This window comes from Lepeophtheirus salmonis, chromosome 4 (assembly GCF_016086655.4).
Source record: "Lepeophtheirus salmonis chromosome 4, UVic_Lsal_1.4, whole genome shotgun sequence".
NCBI lineage: Eukaryota > Metazoa > Arthropoda > Copepoda > Siphonostomatoida > Caligidae > Lepeophtheirus > Lepeophtheirus salmonis.
Window position 1 is genome coordinate 41,746,223 of NC_052134.2, and position 13,629 is coordinate 41,759,851.

Consider the following 13,629-nt stretch of genomic DNA (forward strand, 5'->3'; position numbering starts at 1 on the left):
CTCTGTTCTGCAGAAAATGAGAAATCACGGTTGGTATCTGACTCAGGAAATTAGTACCATTTAACTTATTCAGTTGAGATAAGAGCATGACCACGCCTATAAAATAAAATCTGGCAATATTTTAGTATGTTATATTATATGATAATAATAACCTAGGAGAATACCTAAAAAAGACAGGGGAAAAAATATTAAAAACAAGCATTTTTTAATATCTGGAGTAAAATTTACTCATGGGCACAAATAAAGGGTTAATAAAAAATTATACAGATTGAAGCACAGTTTATTGGCTTTGATTTGATAACCATATCAATGCTATACGATAAGCCATTGCGAAGCTATAGTAAAAAGAATACACAAAGTCACTTTTTATTGCCCTTTTTTAGAGCCACCGACAGTAAATTTTCAAGACCCTTGTGGCAGGCATAGCCGCGCTCCAAAATCCAAATGACTCGTATATTTAGTTTCTACAGAACTTGGAGAACGGGAAAAAGTAAAAATATTAAGAGGTTTGAAAAAAAAGTTAAAATTTGAACAGATCTAATGTACACACGTACACTTTTGAGTATTTCTAATAATATCTACTATTGCTGTCTTCAATCTAAAACGATGTAACATAAACGAAACTAAAGTATTTCATTATGTGGCCATGAGATACAATTAAAGTGAATGAGTATATGCGTGTTTACAATAAAAAACAATGTAATTGTCGCAAAAACATTTTTAAGCAGTAACATTTAGAGAACTGAAGAGCCATCTAACGAATAAAAAATAAGATGTACCGATGTAACATTCGAATTTTTTTTCATTTTTTAATAGACATATTTATATAAAAATTATTGCATTAAGGACATATTTTTGAATGATCTTTTTTATGAAAGACCTATTTTTTAATCACCTTTTTAGCCATTTTTATAAATACTGGTAATTTTTCTGCTAATATCCCATTTATTCAGGCTTGTATTTTTGAATAGGGCTGACTGTACTTCCTCATCAAAAGGGGCAAGGTTCTTACCTTTGATTAATTAAGCTCAAACTATCTCTTGATAAGATGAGAAAAATTCTGTACTAAACAACTTTCCAATATGTGGCAAGAATGACGTCATGGACAACCTACCATCGGATTTTTTAACTATTTTCTTTTTAGATAAAAGGTCGGAAGATAAAATAATTATAACGATATAACGTCGTGATCAATGTAATTCAAATTATAAATTGCGAAATTCATACTATTAAATAAAGATATGTAATTGGAAAAATATTGTACAAATTTGACTAATTGATTTAAGTTGTTGTTTTTTTATATCTTTTGGAGGAAAAGTTGAGAGGTACAATGTAATATCTTCTCCTTTTTTTCATTTTTATGTTCTGTATAAATAAATCAAATACGGTACCTCATTACATTTCAGAAAATCAACTTTTTTAGGATCAAGGGATGAATGTAAATATACATACGAGCACATTGAAAAAAGATGGAGAAAGTATATTTTGTCTTTTGAGTGAGTACCCACCCAATCTTCTTCACACCCTTTTGAGATCCTTTAAAATTAATGATGAAATTTAATAGAATAAAATATATCATATATCATGTCACAAAAGACGGATATTTTATATATATTTATGTATAAGAATGACAAGTCCTATGTATAGTAATAATTTATTAATCATAGTGGGTTAGCTATTGATCTCCTCACTTCTCTCACTTTATTAGGTGGTTAGAGGGGTCTATAGAAGTGTCAGGAGAGAGGGATGGAGATTGCCTCAATTTCTAAAAGTTATGATTCATAGTGTCATAAAAGGGGACATTTTAAAATGAGTCATCAAAAGTTTTATATTTTATATACAGCAATACTTTGAATAGTATAAGTAAAAGGGTATGAGAAAACTAAAAAATATACCAATATGAATTAGAAAGCTCCCTCATAAGCGGGAAACACAAATCTCGAGATTCTTATCCATTATCCGCATTGCCAACTCCGCCTCGGTGGTAGCTGTGTTAACATCTCTATGTAAAAGAAGAATGATCACCAAAGGTTGGTCTAAATTGATTTAAAAATGCATAATAAAATATGTCTTGTTCCCGCCTCCTTCTCGCACTCTACAAAAATCCCATCTCTACATATAACTAAAGATTTAATTCAAGTCACGAAACGAGGACCCACGTTATCAATAATTGAAAAATGTACTAGTGCACATAAACTGTTTTTGTTCGATAGAGGCATTGTTTAGTTATTATTTGGTGATATAATTAGGAGTTGTGATGTTATTTAATAGGTTTTTTTTAGAAGATGCTAATCTGAGGTTTGAAAGACAGAAATAGAACTGTGGAGCATAAGCAGAAAGATATCATGGGCTGACTTGTACCTTTTCCGACTTCATTTTTGGGGTTTCATTCTGAAATTTGACACAAACTAGGAATAAAGAAAAATTCAAGTACACCACTAATCAAATTCCATGGGAAGACTTGGTACAGGAAAGAAAGATCAAAAAGATTTATTGGCAGAGAATGACAGGGAGTAGACTATTTCAATGAAACACGGTGGTCATAATTCACTTATATAAGCAGATGCGAAGGAATCGGAGTCTTTAATAATATTAATGATATTTTGAACTAATCACCCTTCAATAGCAGCGATACTGAAGTGGTTTCTTCATCTCTTGTTCAACCCGACCAAAATATCTAAGTCCATAAACGTTATTATGAATATTTCAAATCCAAATAAAATCCAAATTTTTTAAGGCTACAAAAAAATAGGAAAATACGGAAGATTATGTTATAACAATAAACTAATTATCCACGTTACTAAGAAAAATAACTGAGTGATGTCATAATAAAAGCGATATCTAGTAAAAAAAAATATTAAAAAGATGCACCATTGCATCTACTCAAGCTAATGGTCGTGTTTCGTTACCTTATTTTAATGCTTTACTTGTACCTAACATAAAACAAAATATGGTCTAGAAATAAATAAATAAATTCTTCTATGGTCTTCATATTTCAAAGGAAATTGTGGGCTGTTTAAAAATGGTTACTGAGGTTGATGTGGTTATTTATTCTCATGATAGAAAGTGGATATTGTATGTATCAGGGACAAATTACATGTTCTATGCTAATTAAAATAGTTCAAATAGGTTGTTCAACAAGAATGATATATCTAACTTTATTAATTTTGTACTATATATGATTAATATTTTTCTCAATGTGCTTCTCGCTTATGTTCATATTTGAAAAAGATAAAAAGTTAGTTCAAGAAGTTAAATGTGTAAGAATTTTTTAAATAAATACTTATAATATTCCAATCACTAACGTTCTTGCAGTGCATTAGATGGTGCACCATCCATGTTAGATCGTCGTTTCTGGAAAAACCGTGCCTAGTGTACTTGCAGTGCTTTGTGTAATCCACAGGCAGCGTCTGGTAGAATAAAAATCTAGACCCATGGGGCTCCAATAGTAACTGGTTAACTAATAAAACTATCCCTAGTATTGGTAGTATTTAAATATAAGAATAGGTATGTAATTTGGAGAAAATATTGTTATTGTTGAATGAAAAGTTAAATAAACATATTCAGAGAGGTAGACATTGTATTTACACAAATAAAATATCATGAAAAAAAAAAATATAATATAGTTATTATTATTTGAGACAATTATGGAAGCAATGTATATAGATGTAGTCCAATATTGCATCCTGGACACTCAAACTTTGCATTTTCCTTACGTATTAGACATTTACAACGTCTAAGCTAAAAAATAGACCTGATAAAGTGGATAACATTGTTGCCTTTTTTCAACTTTTTTTTGCTGTCTATTCCTCTCAGAAATAGATGAGTACTGTGTTTTTGTCTCTTTACTTTATGATTGATTAGCGTCTATTGTATTATATGACGAAGGAATTATAGATAAGTGCGATACACATTTGTTCTAGCTTTCATGGATCGCATGATTTGAACATCAGAATCCCTACTGACCATTTAAATATAGGCCACCGCTCTTTTTTCATATAAATATCCCATCGTACACAGCTGTTAATGCATCCAAGAGATCAACTACTCCTACGCCCTTTTTTATATTTCAAAACATAATTAAAAACTTTAAGGCTACCATGCTTCTTTTCAACCATATTCCACCTTCCTGCTTTAGATATATACTCCCCCCCTCGATAAACACATAAGTCTTTCATCCATTGTCGTTGTCTCCAATTTTGAGATAGAAAGAGAAAGTATAACGTGTAGGCAAACTCATACTATGTACACAAGAACTACAAAGTTTAGGAAACCACGTTCTAGACCATCATCGTTAACAAAAAAAAATCAAAATACATACATAAATATATTTATGGAGAAATTAATGGTTGTATTTAGTTTGAATACTGGGATGTTTAAACACACCATCGGTACTAATGGGTTAACTAAACATTTTAATATATAATATTATGAAAAAGTTATCTTGTTAATTTATCAAAGTTATTTCTTAAATGATTAATTATCGTATTAGATCATGGAAACTTACAGAAGATGAAAATATCCCCCAGAGGTGAATAATTGTACTTGAGGGATTAAAGTGTATCTATATAATATGTGTAACAAATGAGTCAATTAATAGTAAAATTATATCTAAATACTTATACATATATGCTACTTTCTTGACTGTCAAATGGCAAATTAACTCCATGTAATAAGGATAAACCAGTGTATGTAGGTCTACTAGTAGAAGAAATAGGGTTCGAATAACATAAATTGGACGATTTGTAGACGGTTTGAAAATTTTATAATCATATTGATTGAAACTTGAAACTTTGGAGTTGAGTGTTTTTGAGGAGAAAGCTCATGAAGCAAAAAAGTCAAACAAATATCTGCTACATAAATAAAAGAAAATAATATGTTTTTAGATGATGGATTACTAAAATTTTCTGAAGTGATCCATGACCTATCGGTCAGTCAATGAACAATGTAAATGCTTGATCTCACTCATATCTAAAATTATTGGCGATAATTTTTACGTACTAATAGTGTATGGCATTAGTGTGTCTTAGCAGGAATGTTGAACCTATCTTTCTATAGTCGGTTATTTACCTATTAGTTGATACTTTATTCCTGAAAGGAATAGGCTTGATAATATAATTTTGAAAGTAAAGTAAACTAGAATATGTATTTCATTATACTTTGATTACAGTATTTTTAAAAGGATAACCGATCCTTTATATAAGACATAAAATTGGTAGCATGCCGTCTGTCTTTTACATATGTTTTATATAGCACGACTTAAACATCTAATTCTATTAAATAGGAACTGTGAAAGTTATTAATTCAAGAGCTCTAATTCAGAACATATGTACGAGTTTTTTAAAAATTATATATTTTATTAAAATGGCAAATTATCTTTATATTTTATTTCTAATGATATTTTTACGGGAAAAAAATGAGTCAACACTCAACCCCATTTTTAAATGTACTATATTAGTTTAAAGACTGCAAGCATATTTCTAAGAATGAGTATTGTGAAATTTTATTTTTTTAAATTTTCTATTAAACCTAAAGAAAAAGTTGTCTTTGAAGCAACAAAAATTGTTTTTTCTCTTATTCGATAGAAACTACAATAAGAAAAAAAAGAGAAATTATTTTCCTAAATCAAACTAGTGAGAACTATAGCCTCTGAATGAAAACACCCAAAATAGTATTGGGTGTGTCGAATTGTAAACCTCAAACACAACGATATACCAAAGTCAATAAGTTATTGAACCACTTTAAAAAAAAATTCTCACTCTCCAAATCCAAATCTCCCATTGGAAAAGCCATATAAGAAAATCACTTCCAAAAATTGACTAAATTAACAAAATCTTTAGTTATGGATCTCCCTTCCTTTACTCACAAAGTGGAGCTGAGACGGCAAAGATACACATAACTTAAAATGAATTTGAGTCTATTAATACATATTTTTTAGGAGAGCACATGATGAAATAGTCTTCAGTAGCTAACTCTCTCTTCAAAGGATTAACATCCAAAGAACTTGACTGCAGCTTAACGACTGACTATATTTTAATTTTTAAATATCACAAGGGGAATCGGATTCATATATACTCAATAGTATATACTCTAGGCATTTACATATATATCTGAATTCAAGGTAAAACATATAACAAGCAGTGCTTAAATATTAGTTTGTAAAATTGAAGTAATTGTGCTCTATTAAATGATTAGATACATCAATACAATTTGTCAGTTTTAGTACCATCTTAAACTGTTTAAAATAATTCATAATCATAAAATAAAATGTATAAAATAGTTTTTGAGACATTTTCACTTAACTTTATTTCTTATACATTGTGCGTACTCAATAGTAAAAATATATCTCTGGTCTGCATTGAAGTTAACCCAGAATTATTCTGCTATATTACAAGTTACTAGAAGATTTTGCAAAAGATTAGGTTGTTATATATCCTAATCATCCCATATTTTAGAACATTTCGGTAATTTCTACCATAACAACCAGTAGTTTAAAATCATTCTTCCATTTCTATTGAAGTCATGAGACCATTTTGACTCCTTAAAAGAAGGGGCAGTTATTGTGAAGGATCACTAATTTACTGTTGTTGTTCAAAGCCATAGTCTCCAAATGCAACAAATTTATAATAGTGGAAAACTTTTCAAAGACATGAGGAAAGCAAAAAAATTCCCCCGAGTTGGATATACCATATATAGAACAATCAACCTAAGAGTCACAAAGAAGGGTATCATTTACGATTAAGAAAAGTTAAAGGAAATTATATTTAGAGTATTGTATCGTTCTGGGCCCCATAGTAGTTGTCCTAGAATGTCACCTTGTTACAAGAAAAAGTATCTCCAAAATCGTTTGTAGTTTGCAAGAGAACATTTCGATAAAGAAAACTTTTTTCGGGAGTAGAACTTTTTTGTGGTAATGGTCAACCTTATGTTTTTTTTTAAACGAAAAAAACAATCTAAAGAACACAGTTCCAACTGTGAAACATGGTGGAGGAAATATGAAATTTTGTGGTTGACGTTTATCCAGAGATATTTGTGACTTAGCCCGTATGTAAGAAATGGTTCTAGGTAATTTTGCCACGAACATTTTCACCACCAGTAATTTTGCCTCGAGGAAATTTTGGCACAGGACATATTTGCAGCTTTTTTATGTTTTATACTATCGGTTCGAACTTTACTGTTGTATCTCACTCAGATTAGTTATATAGCTAGGAGAAAAAGAAAAAAGGAAAATAATATCACTTTGATTGACTTATCAGTTATCAACCATTGATTTATGAATTTTTATAGTCAGTCATTTTCTTCTTTGATTTTGAATTGTATATATTCAGTCGATCCATCATTTTTTTAGATTTAAAATAACTATACCAAAATGGAAGAATTGCTTAAAATACCACTTGATATTAGTATGAAACTACAATTACAAAATTTGTATAAAATTCATATGAGTTGACCAACAGAAATTGTGCCCATTTTATAATTTTGAACAACGACAAAGACCGCCAATAATTTTAATCGTAAGTATATGTTAAAAGTATAGACATTATATGAACAAAAAAAGTGTTTAGAGTGGAAAAAATGCTAAGTCTAACTTCTAGAACACCATTTTTACTGTCAAGCGAGGTCGAAACATTATGTTTCTTGAGTGCTTCTCTGCTAATGGTAAAGGACGACTTCAACGCATCGAATGGAAAATGAACTGAGGTTTATCCTCCTGTAAATCTTGAATGAAAACTGCCTCCTTCAGGCCAGGGCAATGAAAATGGGTCTTACAGCACGCCAATGGTCGAAAGAATACGAACATGATAATAAAGGAGTGGCTCAAGAAGAAACACATATATAATCTGATATAAACATTTATTTCCTTCACTGTTTCGACTCGGACTGAATTCACTTAAAGACTCGAGCTTGAAGAGTTGAGACTTGTTTGGGACTTGAGTGTGGAGAATTACTTTAGCTATTTGACAAAAAAAAAACATGAAAAATTAATATTAGTGGTCATTATTTTATATCATGAATTCATGTTAATAACTATACTCGAATGGAATATAAGATTACTAAAAGGATTCTTTGGCAACTTTTTAGAGCATTAATAATGCATGGTCCAGATTTGTATCTTTTTCAGTTGTTCCTCTTTGTTCTCACTATTAAAAAAATGAAATATGTACTTACATATCCTTCTCGAATAATAAACATCCTTTAACGGATAAACCTAAAAAATGAAATAAGCAAGTAAAATGAAAAAATCTTACATATGTCAAAAAATATAAGGAAATTAGGAGATGTAAAAAGAAAAAAAAACTTTCTATTTTTTTAAAGGATTGGCATCTGACATTTGCTAACAAGTCTATTATATATTTCTTTAATACTTTTGTGCTTCATTATTGGTTATTGATTTATTACATTTTGTAAAAAAAAATAAAGAATAATAGTTTGATAATTTTTTTGAATATTCATTATAAGTTTCAAATATAGACATTTGAAAATCATGACTAACTCGACATCATTTCACTGGGGCGTTTATCCAACCCCAGAAAATAAAATATCCTTGTAGTATCTTATTTGCATCACAAGCTCTACCTTCTAATGTGAGTACAAATAAGTTATTCCTTTTGTAGGAAATGCTGCATTTTGTTTTCATTAGAAAAATAGTGTGGCCAATATATTTAGTTATCAACAAACATTGATGAAATTGAGTAAAGCATTGAAGCTTAAATGTTCCAATATGGCAATAAAAATGACAAAGTTATCCATCGGCAGGACAAAACTTAGCTATATGTTCCCAAAATTTTCAAGAAAAATTTGTAGCCGCTTTAATTGGATGTCCTATCTCACACACCATATTTACCAGACATTCTTCTTTTCAACTACTACTTGTTTTAGTCGATGGCAATAGAGCCACAGTCTTTTAGAACACCTCCATTTACATTATTTATGTCAAAAATTACCAAGTCGAAACTAGTGAAGAAAATTTCAAAAATCTATTTTGTACCAATTTAGCAACAAAAAAAATGTAGTTAATAGCATTTATTGAAATTACAAAGATTTTTTCGTACTTGAAAAAAAATAATAATCATAACAACCCTAGATAACTGGTTAATTTTTGCAACTTTAGCAAACACTATATAATAAAATGTAGGAAATTGAAAATAAATAATTATACAGTCAGGGTTTCTAATTTTGTGTCCAAAATGCATCGTTTTGTGGCATTTCTTCTTAAATATCAAAAAATTACGTTTATAAAAAAAGGGAAACATTTAAAAACTCTTCGGAAAAGGACAGATATTGCAGTTAAACAACCATTTTTATTAAGTCCAATTTATATGCAAACGAATATCCAGACAAATTTCTACATAGTTTTATTTTAACTACAAATCCATCGCCTTTTCGTATTTTTTTTTTTTTTTTTTTAAACAAAAGTTCAAATTTCACCGATATCTTATTTTGGCCATAACTTTTTGATTTTAAATAAATTTAAAAAACTTATTTTCTCGTATAGTTGTTTTTTGAGACGGCACTCACTTTTTGATTTATAACTCAACCCCCTATCTAGTCTTGTTAAGTTCCAAAAAAATAATTTTCAAACAGGTTCAAAAGAGCACCCATGTAAATGTTCAGCCACCTAGGCCCAACGGTGTGGGCACCCATAAAGGACAACACGAACTGTATTTTATATACGATTATAAAGATTATTACGTTTATGATTATCTTTAGAAAGATCTTTAACTGAGATCTGCTTAGATTTTGAGTTGTAAATTTGGGTTCTAGGACAATTGGCCAAAAATATTTTTACCGAAGAGCAATTTGACGTTCAGACATTTCGAGAAAGAACTATTTGGAACAATTGACCCAAAATTACGTTTATTGATTTATACGATTGTATATTTTAATTCAATTTAAAATGATGGAATCATACATGGGTATTGTTGATATACTATAAATGTCATATCAGTAAATTAATGAGTGTTTTTTATAGAAAAATATTTTTATACTCATTACTTATCATTTTATAAACACAACACAATAGTATGTGTAGTTCGAAACTAATTTGCTACAATATATCCCAATAGGTGAGCTGCTGAGCCCTAGGTAGGTTAAATTCTTCCGCCCCAGCTTCCCTGAGCATCAAGGAACCCTCTTAATATACAAAAATACATGTCAGCCCTCAGGTTGTATATTTGAAGTTTAAACTCTACCGCTCCCGGAACTTTAAAGAACAATGATCCCTTCTAATATGCTAGAATACATCCGGCCCATGGGTTTTATATATGAACTGTTGCACCCCAAAGTGGGGTAAATTCTTCCAACGCCGCTTCTTTAGCATCAAGGAAGCCTTCATTTATCCAAAATACACACCTGGCATCCGGCTGTACAGGGGAAGTGCTGAGCCAAAAGGGACTTTAAAACTCTACCGCCACCGCGTTTTTAAGCACAAAGGACTTCTTCTAATATGCTATGATACACTTCATCATTCCAATGAATGATAACAAATACAAGTATAACATACACATATTATATTTCAAAATATAAAAATTTATAGCTTACACCAAACATCACATAAACATTGCGTAAAAGTAGAAGATGCACAACTCGTGGGCCGGGGATTTGTCATTTTTATATATTCCATTAACCAAATAGTAATTTGTTCTAAAGTGTCCATGCCGCCAGTAAGGGCCGCAGGATAATGAGCTCTCACTTCTTTGCAACTTATATAGTATTATAATATAAAAATAATATTTTTTAAATAGCTAATAGTAATACATAAACTATATTTTGGAACAGACAAAGGCTCCAACAAATAATAGTATCAAGTTCCTGACAACCTTTTTAAGTCAATGCTTGACTATAGCATTGCAAAACAGTTTAAGTATTGTATTATCAATATTTAGGTCCTGACTTTAGCTATAAATCATGGAATCAACTTATTTGAACATAATTTGGTGTTGGGGTTTACTGTTGTGCCGTGGTTTTGTACTTTTTTATTTATATTTTAATCTTCACCCAAGCTTGATTGCATTGTCGTTTGAGAATATATTTATTTAGTAGTAGATAAATGTTCGATACAATAAATTAATACTTAAAATGAAGGAACTTCATCTTGATTCAAATCAATAAATCCTAAATATTTCACAGGCACCCTCCAATTAATTCAAAACTTATATATGTAACTTTTCTTACTCTCCGAAAGATCTCCCAAGGATTTAATCGACAGAGGAAAGATGTTTTCTTTGATACTAATTTTTTTTCGATTTGAAGGTAAGTACTCTGGTTCTGATCGTTGGAGTATCCAAAGTAGTTCGTTAGGCTACAATTTCTTTTTCTTCAGAATTAAACGTCGGCACTATATTCTTCTGAATCAACTGAAGAAAGAAACTTGCATAACAAATTTGAAATTCAGTATCATAACTTTAAAATTGAAATCTCTGAATCCCTTTACAAAGTAGAGGAGTTCATTAAAAAAGACATTTTCAAATTACTATAGAGTTTAAAAAAACGGCTTTTAAAGACTTAAACTTTTCAAACATAACTTCTTCATCAATACATAACAGAAAATTAAATTAACAGATCACGCTAATAATGGGACACCTAGTACATACGTTAAAATATACATTTGCTTAAGTTGACATTTTTGGTGACCTTGGACCTTCGACATGATCTTAAAACTATACTTTAGTATAGCTATTGGTTCAACCATAAAAGAGATTTAATGATGGCAATATTTTCGAGTGCTTTCTCATTAATTTGAAAATCAGTTAAGAAACCACAAATTCAGTATTGAAAAAGTAATTTTCAGGGTAGAGAGTTTTTAGGGTCGATTTTATTTTTTTTGTACGACAATACTCCTAAGATATGAGGTTATTAGAAAAATTGGGCTAATATTGAATTTACTAATTTTCATTAATTAATCTCCCCCCCCCCCTATTGTAACTTGGTTACAACTAAAAAATATTTTGTATTTTACGAATGCAAAGTTTATCTAAATGGTTGTTTGCTGTAAAGAAATTTTTTATCAAAGAAAAAACCTTGTAGCTAATGCTTAAGAGTGTCATATATAAATTTTAGAAATATTCAAAAAATTTAAAAAAAAAACACGTTTTAAGCTAAGGATGTCATATTAAAAAAAAAAAGAGTACAAATCCATTGGTGTAAATCTTGTGTAATTTTTACCTGGCTGGTTTGTTTTTTTGAATTGGTAATCTGCAGAATGAATTTTCTTTTCCTTATCTATTGTCATTATTAATTAATATATTTAAGTCTGAGTAGTGAACTTCCTTTACCTAAATATTTTTACCTAAAAATTCAATTATATTCAAACCCTTATTGAACATTCCATTGCTCATAGAAGAGGGAGAGTAACCACGAGGATTTGTTTCGGAGTTATTACTATAAGTGCTTGTTGGACTCAGAGTAGAATTGGGGATCGAATTTAAATTAATTCTTTGATAATCTCCCTGTTTATTTACTTTTCCCCCTCCTCCCTTGTCACAGCTGATTGTAGCTGCTTCTGAAACATTCTTCAAATTGTCAGGGTTACCATCTTTTAAACACACGATGCTCAACACTATACATACTTATATCATATGAAAGGAAATAACAGCATCGACGCTTATAACTCCGAGCAACGTTGGGTACTCCCGCTAGTAAATAATAGTTCAACAAAAATTCATATTAGTTAACTCACTAGAATTTATCATCAAAAATATCCCACCCTTCACAAACACAACAACAACAACCAGATGCGTAATTATAGACTTCATCAGTTATTATTTGCCATAGAACAATTCCAAAAAATCCCTATACTGAATCCAAAGTGATTCCAATAAAAGTTGTCGATGCCGATTCCAATTTATTAATATAAAAAACAATAGTTGAAAATACCATTTTGCTATCAGATTAGATTCGGGGGAGGTGAAGGGCTTGGTTTTTGCCATTTTTTTGAAAAATTAAATTTCTTATATACATTTTTTTGAAAAAAATGTAATATTATATTTTTCGGAAAAAATTTAAAAAATACATAGATATTCAGACAAAAATAATTTTTTTGGAAAAAAAAATTTAAAAAAATTAAATTAAATTTGAAATATTAATTTTTTTTTATACGAAAATTTCAAATATTAAATTTTCTAGAAAAAAAACAAAAAATCCTTAATTTTGGGTGGGCTGTTTTTTTTTATTTTTTCTCATAACTTAGAAAAATCATAAATATTTCAATACTAGCAATAATATTAAACATAATTTTCCCGATTCCGTTTTATCGTCTCATCACTAGTTATTATTTTATTTTTGAAGGAATTATGATAAAAATCAATGAAAATCTGGTAAGAAATAAGAAATCAGCTACATTTACCGATAAAATCACAACTATCTTAAAAACTCATACTTTATGTATATTGTTCAGATTGTTTATTAGTTGAGCTCGTATTAGCTTTTGTTAAGCTGTGAAAAATTAATTATCAGCTATAATTGAAGAGCAATCCAGAAGTTAGGACGTATTGGCAAATTACTTACTGATTTTGAACATTTTCCCCTTATTTTTTTCAAAGAAAGGTTGAGAAATACAAGTGTATTTCACGATATCTGGTATATTTACATTATACCTACATTAACAAAAGAATCCTCAAAACATCAATT